This window comes from Leptopilina heterotoma, unplaced genomic scaffold (genome assembly GCF_015476425.1).
Source record: "Leptopilina heterotoma isolate Lh14 unplaced genomic scaffold, ASM1547642v1 Lhet_43, whole genome shotgun sequence".
NCBI classification, from domain to species: Eukaryota; Metazoa; Arthropoda; class Insecta; order Hymenoptera; family Figitidae; genus Leptopilina; species Leptopilina heterotoma.
Window position 1 is genome coordinate 1,143,133 of NW_025111081.1, and position 10,604 is coordinate 1,153,736.

Consider the following 10,604-nt stretch of genomic DNA (forward strand, 5'->3'; position numbering starts at 1 on the left):
TCTTTTCAAAATGTCAGATGAAATGGAAAACTTTGAAAAATTAATAAAAAATTACACTAAATTTCAAAAAGAAAAACAAAAAAATTTAAATACATAAATCACAGTGAGAAAATCTTTTTTTTCACAGGTATTTGTGTAATCTTAATAATTCGAAACATTCCTAGATGTCAGATAACCACAAAATTGATCATTTCCTGTTACGCGCATATATTTTGATTACGAATATTCTCATTTTGTATTACTGCGTGTCGTCATCAAAGAACAATATACACTTGAGAGAAGAAAAAAATATCTCAAAAGAAAAAGAAAGAAAAATGTAAACAACACTCTCCAAATTTAATCAAAATTATTATTAAAAAAATTTGTTTTTCTATATTTTCACTAAATTTCTAAACATTTTTTTGAATTTTGAATTTTTAGTTTTAAAAAAATCAATTTATATTTTTCCTTTTGCTATTTATAACTTTTTTTTATATAAAAATGTTTTAAGGAGAAAATTCTGTAATTAATTTTTTTTTAATACTTTTCCTCATTTGTTTTCATTTTTAATTAATGATTTTTATTTCTTCGAATTTACATTAATTTTTTTTGCATACATTTTATAAACGATTTATTATATTTGTCTTTTCCCTTTTCTTTCATTTAGTGTCAATTTATTTTTGAAATTTGTAATTAATCATGACACAAGGTTGAAATGCAAAAAAATATATTTATTTATCTATATATTTTTTCCGTTAAGTAACTTGAGATTTATCAAAAGAAGTAAAAAAAAGTTTTTTTCTTGAATTAAAAAATAATTTTCAATTTTTTCCGGGCAAAAATTAATTTTGATTTTTTCCGGGTAATTTGCTCGGTTAATTGGTTCATTCCTTTGCTAAAGTAAATTTATTTTATTTATACTTTTTACTTTCTAAAAACAAAAAAAAAAAAAACAAATAAAATCCAAAAAAATTTTACTATTCGGAATAAAAACAAAACTTTCGGGTTTTTCCGGGCAATTCTCTTTTTTTTGTAGCAAATATTTCCAATATTTCTCACGTTTTACAAACATTTTTCGACAATACAACTTTTTACACCCTAAATCAAGTATTTTTTGTTTTTCTTCGTTTGTTCTATAAATATTTTTCAAAAATTTCTCTGAAAACTCAAAATTGCCGAATCTAAATCAAATTTTCCCGAATAATTTTCTTTCGTTTGTTATATTAATCTTCATACATTTACTTTTCATTTGGTAAAAAACCGAAAAGAATTAAAACTTGAAACAAACCTTTAAATTACGAAATACATAAAAATTTATGCGGGTTTTCCGGGCAATAATAATTTACAATTTTTTAAAACAATTGATATGATTTTTCTCACGTTTTTCCAAATTTTTTTATATCCCAACTCAAGAATTTTCCGAGGATTTTTCTGATTTTTTTTTTGTTTTTTCTATAGTTAATTTAAAAAATTCACCTAAAAAATCAAAATTTCCCTATTTAAATTAAGTTTTCCCGGGCAATTTTCCTTTTTTTTAGCATAGAAACATTATTTTATTTAATTTTCAGTTTGTAAAAATTATAAAACTGTCAAATGAAAACCAAGACACCCTTAAATTATAAAATTTATAACAATTCCGGTATTTTCCGGGCAATTCACACTTCTTAGAGTAAAAACAAATTTTTCACCGTTTACTCCAACTATTTTGACAACTATTTTTCCTTTCCGTTTGTTATATTAATTTTGTTATATTCACTTTGGATTTTGTAAAAAAAAAACGAAAAAGAATTAAAACTTGAAAACAACCATTAAATTATTAAATAAATAAAAATTCCTGGAGTTTTCCGGACAATTAACACTTTTTAAAGCAATTGATATCATTCTTCTCACGATTTTCCAACTTTTTTCGACAGTCCAACTTTTTTTATATCTCAACTCAAGTATTTTTTGGTTTTCTTACTTTTTCTACAGTTAATTTTAAAAATTCCTCTAAAAAATCAAAATTGCCTGTTTTGAATTGATTTTTTCCGGGCAATTTGCCTATAGTCACATTATTTTATTTAATTTTCCTTTTGAAAAACTATAGAACTAACACGTGAAAATCAAGACAATCATTAAATTATAAAGTTTTTAAAAAATTTCTAGATTTTCCGGGCAATTTAGACATTTTAGAGCAAAAAATTTATTTTTCACCGTTCTTCCAACTTTTTTTTACAGCTCAAATCAGGTATTTTATTGTGTTCCACTAACTTTCTTCTATTTACTTTTTATTGTGTTAAAACTAAAAGGACTAAAACATGAAATTAAATCTTAAATTAAGAAATAAATAAAAAAATTTCCGGGTTTTTCCGGGCAATTCCCACTTTTTTAGAAGCAAATGCCGATTTTCCTAACATTTTTTCGGACAATTTCCTATTTTTACAACAAGCACCGAATTTTCTAAACATTTTTGCGGGCAATTTCCTAATTTTTACAACAAATACAGATTTTCCTTGTATTTTCCGGGCATGTCCCTATTTTTAACTGCAAAAACCGATTTTCCTGACATTTTCCGGGCAATTCTTTAGTTTTTACTGCAAATACAGATTTTCCCAATGTTTTTCCGGACAATTGCATAGTTTTTACAGAAAATACCAATTTTCCTAACATTTTTCCGGGCAATTCACTATTTTTATAGCAAATGCCGATTTTCATAACTTTTTTCCTACTTTTTCCCAACTAAATCAATGTATTTTCCTCATTTTCCTTCTTTTTCTAGTTAATCTCTAACGTTTTTTTAATAGTAATTTTTTCCTACTAAATTTTATTTTTTCTATCGATCTATTTAGTTGTGAATTGAAAAAAAATTTAGCAAACATTGTAAAATAGTACAAATTTTCCATTAACCAATCATTTGGTGCTTCTCTCTCCTTACCCCTCTCTTTTTCTCTATCTCTTGGAATTAGAACTAAATGCAGTACGATCACCTTTTCCGTAAATATATCGATAGAATCGGCGTGAATCAACCCACATAGCACAATAGTATGAGGTAAGGTTATGTTGAGTACTAATCGTAAGGCTCATAAGGTTACACGATATTGCTGTGGTAGACCTGAGGTGAACTAAAAACTTCCGCCATGGAGGTGAGGTTACATGTTAGGGTGTGGTGACTATATATGATAAGGCCATGGTAACCTTACACGTTAAGGTTGAGGTAACGTTACATGTTAAGGTTGAGGTAAGGTTACATGTTAAGGTTGAGGTAACGTTACATGTTAAGGTTGAGGTAAGGTTACATGTCAAGGCTGAGGTAAGGTAATTATTAAGTTGTAAGGTTGAGGTAAGGTTGTGATAAGTTTACCAGTTATAGAAAATATTGAAAAAATAATTAATAAATAAATATTCAATTAAAATGTTAAGTTTGTTGCTCTTCTCTATTTTTGGAAACCTAACATGAAGCAGAAAATTTTGAAAACAAATTTGGGGGGACTGGGATTCGAACCCGAGATCGACGCGCATAAACCTATCATTCTAACTAACTGAGCTAAGTAGAGAACTGGCAGAAGAAAAATTAATGTTGCCTTTAAGGTGAACCAAGAAGATGATTAACTCCTTAAAGGCAACATTAATTTTCCTTCTGCCAGTTCTCTACTTAGCTCAGTTAGTTAGAATGATAGGTTTATGCGCGCCGATCCCGGGTTCGAATCCCAGTCCCCCCAAATTTGTTTTCAAAATTTTCTGCTTCATGTCAGGTTTCCAAAATAGAGAAGAGCAACAAACTTAACATTTTAATTGAATATTTATTTATTAATTATTTTTTCAATATTTTCTATAACTGGTAAACTTATCACAACCTTACCTCAACCTTACAACTTAATAATTACCTTACCTCAGCCTTGACATGTAACCTTACCTCAACCTTAACATGTAACCTTACCTCAACCTTAACATGTAACGTTACCTCAACCTTAACGTGTAAGGTTACCATGGCCTTATCATATATAGTCACCACACCCTAACATGTAACCTTACCTCCATGGCGGAAGTTTTTAGTTCACCTCAGGTCTACCACAGCAATATCGTGTAACCTTATGAGCCTTACGATTAGTACTCAACATAACCTTACCTCATACTATTGTGCTATGTGGGAAAGTGAGAGGTGTCACATACGTTATAAATATTTCCAAGAGGTTGAATTTTTATTCAGTTTAAAAATATATATATGTATATATACAACGAGGTGAAAATAATTTATGCGCAAAAACGATAGAGAAAATTCCTCGATCTTTTTTTTAAACAGAAAAAAAAATATTTTTTCAACATGAAAAATTTTGCAATACAATTTTTTTCTTTAATTCAATTAAAAAAAATTGTCCTTCTATTTTTTTAACAATTTTTATTTATTTATTTACAATTTTTTACAAATAAAGACAAACAAATTTTTTTCGGCATTAAGATTTCAGAATAATTTTTTTTTCAATTTTCCAAATTTTCCACCATAAAAACTTCCAAAAGAAAAATTTTCTTTGTGAAATATTTTTATTGTTATTAAATAAAATTTGTGCAATGTTTTTTTTTATCACAAATACAGAAATAAATAATTAAATAATAATTACCAACAATTTTTTTCCACATAATTTCAAAATAAAATTTTCTTTTTCAATTTTCCAAATTTTTTGCTATAAAAATCTACAAAAAAAAGAATTTTCTTCGGTAAATATTATTATTGTTATTTGAAATGATATTTGTTTATGTAGAACAAGTGTAGAACAAAAAAAAAATTTTATGGTAATTTTTTTATTATTTATAAATAACAATAATAATTATTATTAATTAACAATCGTTTAACGTTTCTCTTGCAAATATACAAAAAGAAATATTAAATATTAATTACCAAAAATTTTTTCCCCATTAAAATTTTACAGTGAAACTTTTTTTTCATTTTTCAAAATTTCCAAAATAAAAATCTATAAAAAAAGAATTTTTTTTCGTACATATTTTTATTGTTATTAAATGACATTCGTTTATCGTTTTCTATTTAGAAATATAAAAAAAATATTATTTCTATATAATAAAATTTCACAATAAAATTTCTTTTTCTGTTTTCTTCTATAAAAACTTTTTTTAAAAAATTTTTTTCTCTCGGAAATACTAAAATAACATTTCTTTATCGTTTTCATTTACGAATCTACTTAAAAGAAAGTTTTTTTCACCTTAAAATTTAACAATAATTTTTTTTTTACAAAATTTCCACTACAAAAAATAAATTAAAATAAAATTAAAATAAATAAATTATTTTCAATCTTCAATAATTTTATTGTTATTAAATAACAATTGTTTATCTTTTTTTTTACAAAAATATCCAAAAAAATATTTTTTGATAATAAAATTCCAGATTAAAATTTTCCTTTTCAATTTGAAATGAAATAATGAAACTTTTTTTTCAATAATTTTCCAAATTTCCATGAAATATTTTTATTGATATTAAATAACTTTCGTTTATCATTTTTATTAGAAATATACAAAAAAAATTTTTTCTAAATTCGTAATTTTTTTTCACTTTTTGTCCAATGTTTAAATATATAATTAAATAAATAATTTAACACTACAAAAAATGTATAAATATTTTTTTATAAATAATTAAATAAATAAATAATTTAACACTACAAAAAATGCAAAAAATATTTTTTTTTCGTGAATATATTTATTGTTATTAAATAACATTCGTTTATCATTTTTAGGGAGTAAAGAGGGGAGTGAACAATAATAAGAAGAGGGGGGAGGGGGGTAAAATTGTAAAAAAAAAAATTTTGTCATTAAATATTTTTATTGTTATTTAACAACATTTATTTATCGTTTATGGGAAGTAAAAGAGGGGGAGTGAAGAATAAAGAAATAAAGAGAAAGTGGGGGGTAAAATGGGAAAAAAAATTTTTTTTATCAGTAAATATTTTTATTGTTATTTAATAACATTCGTTCATCGACTATAGAGAAGTGAACGAAGGGGGGGGGGGTGTAGAGAAAAAAAGGGAGGGGAGTATAAAATTAATATAAAATTTTTTATTGTTATTACATATAACATTCGTTTGTTATTTAAAATTTTTTTTTATTAATTAATAAATAATAATATTTTAATAATTATATTTTATTAAGGGGCCGTTCAAAAAATACGTAACGCTTTAGGGGGGAGGGGGGGTCAAGCTATTTGTTACGGTCAGTAGAAAAAATGGCGCTAATGTATACAACATTGCGTTACATGGGGGAGGGGGGGGTCCCTAATTAAAAATTTTTTTTTTATTGTCTTTCGATGGTGGAGAGGAGGGGGGGGGGTAAAAAAGAAAAAGGAATATAAAGTTATAAAAAAAATTTTTTCGTTAAATATTTTTAATTTTATACAAAAACTTTTGTTTATTTTCTCTCTAAGGATCAAAGACGTAAAGGTGGGGGGAGAAAAACGAAAGAAGAGGGGGAGGGGGGGTATTTCTCTATACTCACTTTAAAAAGACTTGGTTGTCTCGCGAGTAAATTCTGACCGAAATAAAATGATTCTTTCACTTTCAATAAAGTCCAGTAGGAGAGTGAGAGAGAGAAAGAGAAGGGGGAGACGCGGGTAATTGAGCTACAATTGGACATGGCCTTAAAGGTGTGCTTGTATACATACTCTCCTATCTTTTATTCAAGCAAATCGACCTTGTCCGACATTTTTCTTCAATTTTTTTTCACTCTCTCTCTCTCTCTCTCTCTCACACTCACTCACTTACTGTATATTATTATATATATATTTTTTTGTTTTCATTTTGTTTGTTATTGACGGTGTCAGTCACGAATCACATTTCTTAAAGTGTAATAGCTGCTGTTATTGCCATTATCACAACATAAATCTGAATTAATGTTTGTACAACGACTCACCAGGAAGTTGGATTGTGAATATTCACTTGAGAAGCATTTTATTTATTATTTGCTACTTTATTTTCAGTTTGTGTGAGTGAAAGAGAGAGAGAGAGAGAGGGGGGGAGGATAGAAAAAGGGGTGGGGGGTACTTATCAATTTTTTAGATTCTCAACCAGTTTTAACCTGTTTTTTTCGTTTTTTTATTAATTTAGTTTTTTATGATGCTTATAAAACAAAAAGAGTATGGATTAGAGTAACGGGTGAAAAGTGGAATTTTTCGCCCTCCTTTATTCTTATAAGAAATGTCTTGTTTACCACCCCCCACCCCCCCGCTACTCGAAGCTATTTTAAGTAGGAAAAATAAATTTTCTCTTTGCCATAAAATATTATATTTTAAAAGAAGAATTTAGTTATTTTAAACTTATATTACATTATATTAATTTAAAAAAAAACCTGAACCCCCAAAAAAATGGGAATTGCCCGGAACAACCCGAATATTTTTTCAAATAGTATAGTAAAAGTAGTTTCAAGAAGCAATAAGATGGGAATTGTATAAACAACTACTTACGTAAAAATAAATAATTCTACTTTAAAAGAAAAAAGAAAATTGCCCGGAAAAACCCGGATATTTTTTTCAAACAGTGAACTTAATTCCAGGGAAAATTGTAGTTTCAAAAAACAAAAAGAAGAGAATGACATAAATAACTGTTTACTTGGAAATAAATAATTCTCCGGGAAAAAAAAGAAAATTGCCCGGAAAAACCCGGATATTTTTTCAAACAGTGAACTTAATTCCAGGGAAAATTGTAGTTTCAAAAAACAAAAAGAAGAGAATGACATAAATAACTGTTTACTTGGAAATAAATAATTCTCTGAAAAAAAGAAAATTGCCCGGAAAAACCCGGATATTTTTTCAAACAGTGAACTTAATTCCAGGGAAAATTGTAGCTTAAAAAAAGAAAAAGAAGAGAATGTCATAAATAACTGTTTACTTGGAAATAAATAATTCTCTGGGAAAGAAAAAGAAAATTGCCCGGAAAACCCCGGATATTTTTTTTAAACAATGCATTTAAATCCAGAGTAAATTGTAGTTTAAATATGAAAAATTTACACGAACGAAAATGTTAATATTTTATTTTCAGAATTTTTTGTGTAAAAGACAACTTATACCCCCTATTTCCCCCCTATTCCCTATCCTTTTGCTCTGTAGATAAAAAAATAATAAAAACGGCAATAAATTTTCTCATTGCCATAAAATATTATAGTTTAAAAGAAAAATTAAGCATAAAAATAAATTATTGCTTACTAAATTTACTTTAAGCTCATATTACATTTTTAACTAAAAATAAAAAACTTAAAAAAACCTCTAAAAAAAATTTGCCCGGAAAAACCCGGATTTTTTTTTCAAAAAGTGAATTTAAATCCAGGGTAAATTGTAGTTTGAAGAAATAAAAAGAAGGGAATTGAATAAACAACTATTTAGATGAAAATAAATAATTCTACTTTGATAGAAGAAGAAAATTGCCCGGAAAAACAGGAATTATACGTAAAAGTAATTTTTATTACACTCACATTATTTGATAAAAAAGGCAAAACAATTGTTATTAAAATTTATTGGATTCGAATAAAAAAAAGGAAAAATTGCCCGAAAAAACTAAAATTACCCGAAAAGGAAAATTTTTAAATAACATAAATAGGAAAGAATTACTTGAAAGGAAATGTTAATACTTTAAAAAAATAATTCTACTTCAAAAAAGGATGTTTGCCCGGAAAACCCGAAATTCCAGAACTAGGAAATTTTTTAATAAAATACTTGTATTTTTTATCAAGAAAAAAAGGGCAAAAAAATAGTTCTCAACTATTTTTTTGTTCAAAATTGATCAAGTATTCGATCCGGATAGAAAGAAATGGGAAATTGCCCTGAAAAACACGAAATCAACGAAATTGAAATTTTGTTTAATAAAATACTTTCTTTTATATTCTTTAATTAATTAATTAATCAATTAAAAAATATAAAATCAAAAAAATTATTATTAATAATGATTCGATAAAGACAGAAGAGAAAAAATTAAAAATAGCCCAGAAAAACCCAGAACATACTGCGAAAGTAAGAAATTAAGAAAAGACAAAGGCAAAAACTAGTTATTGAAAAATTATTCGAGATTCGGATAAAAAGAAGAAGGAAAATTGCCCGGAAAACCCGAAATTACCCAAAAATGTCAATTTTTTAATGCAATACTAAATTTTTTTAACAAAATGAAAGAATAATATTTGTTTGATATGAATATAAAGAGAAAGAAAAATTGCCCGGAAAACCCGGAATTACCTGAAAAGGTAAATATTTTAATTCATTACTCACATTTTTTTACCAAAAAAAGGGGGAAAAATTGTTATTGAAAAACTATTCAAACCAGATAAAAAAAAATTGCCCGGTAGTTTCTGTTAAAATTTGATTCTCACCTGTTAAAAACAAGTTTCGCTGGGTATTTCTGGATTTTTTCCGGGCAATTTCTATTTTTCATACAAATTTCAATTAAATTTTCAAAATTAATTTTTTTTTTTTTGAAGTAGGGTTTCACTCTAATTTTATTTACTTAGATTAAATAATACATTGAATTTTTTTGTTGAATTATTATTTATATATGAATTATTTCGCGTTTAACTGTTCTAAATAGTTCATATTTTTGAAAATTTGTTTTTCCTGTGTCAAAAATAATATTTCCGGGCAAAACCATTTTTTTCGTTTCTTTTACCAATTTGTAAAATCTCACAAATTGGTGAAAGAAACGGAAAAAAAGTTTTTATCCGGAAAAATCCGGAATTGCCCAGAAATTTGATCTTTTGACTTTGGATTCTTCTGGGGTTTTCCGGACAAAAACTTTTTTCCGTTTCTTTCGAAAAAGCATGTAAAAGCTTGTAAGCTTTTACATATTAGTAAAAAAACGGAAAAACAGTTTTTGCCCGAAAAAATCCGGAAATGCCCGGAAATTTTATCTTTTGACTTTTCTGGATTTTTCCAGGCAAAAACCTTTTTCCGTTTCTTTCAAAAAAGCTTGTGAGCTTTTACAAATTTGTAAAAAAACGGAAAAAAGTTTTTGCCCGGAAAGACCCGGAAATTTTATTTTTATTCTCTTCGATGAAAAATAAATATTTCCTTTACTTTTCTATGGTTTCAAAACCCTATTTTCTCGCTTTTAACTGTTCTAAATTGTTTTTAATTCAGAGAATTCGTTTTTTCCGTGTCAAAAATAAAATTTCCGGGTAATTCCCGGTTTTTCTGGGCAAAAAACAATTTTTTCTTTTTTCTTATACCAATTTGTAAAAACTTGTGAGCTTTTAAAAATTGGTGAAAGAAACAGAAAAAAAGTTTGTGCCGAGTTAATAAACTGTTATTTCATTTTCAACTCTTCTAAATTGACCTTCTATTTCAAAATTAATTTTCTCCGTGTCAAGAATAAAATTTCCGGGTAATTTACGACTTTTCCAGGCGATTGCCTTTTTTAAAGCGTCGATTAAGTAATATATATTATTGATTCTTTCTTTTTATATACGATACTAAAAGGTCATTTTTCTAAAACTTGTTTTTCCCGTTTCAAAAGTAAAATTTCTGGGTAATTCCGAGTTTTTTGGGCAAAACCTTTTTTTTCGTTTCTTTCGCCAATTTATAAAAGCTCACAAGCTTTTACAAGTTGGTGAGAGAAACGGAAAAAAGTTTTTGTCTGAAAAAATTTGGAATTAGTCGGAAATTTTATCTT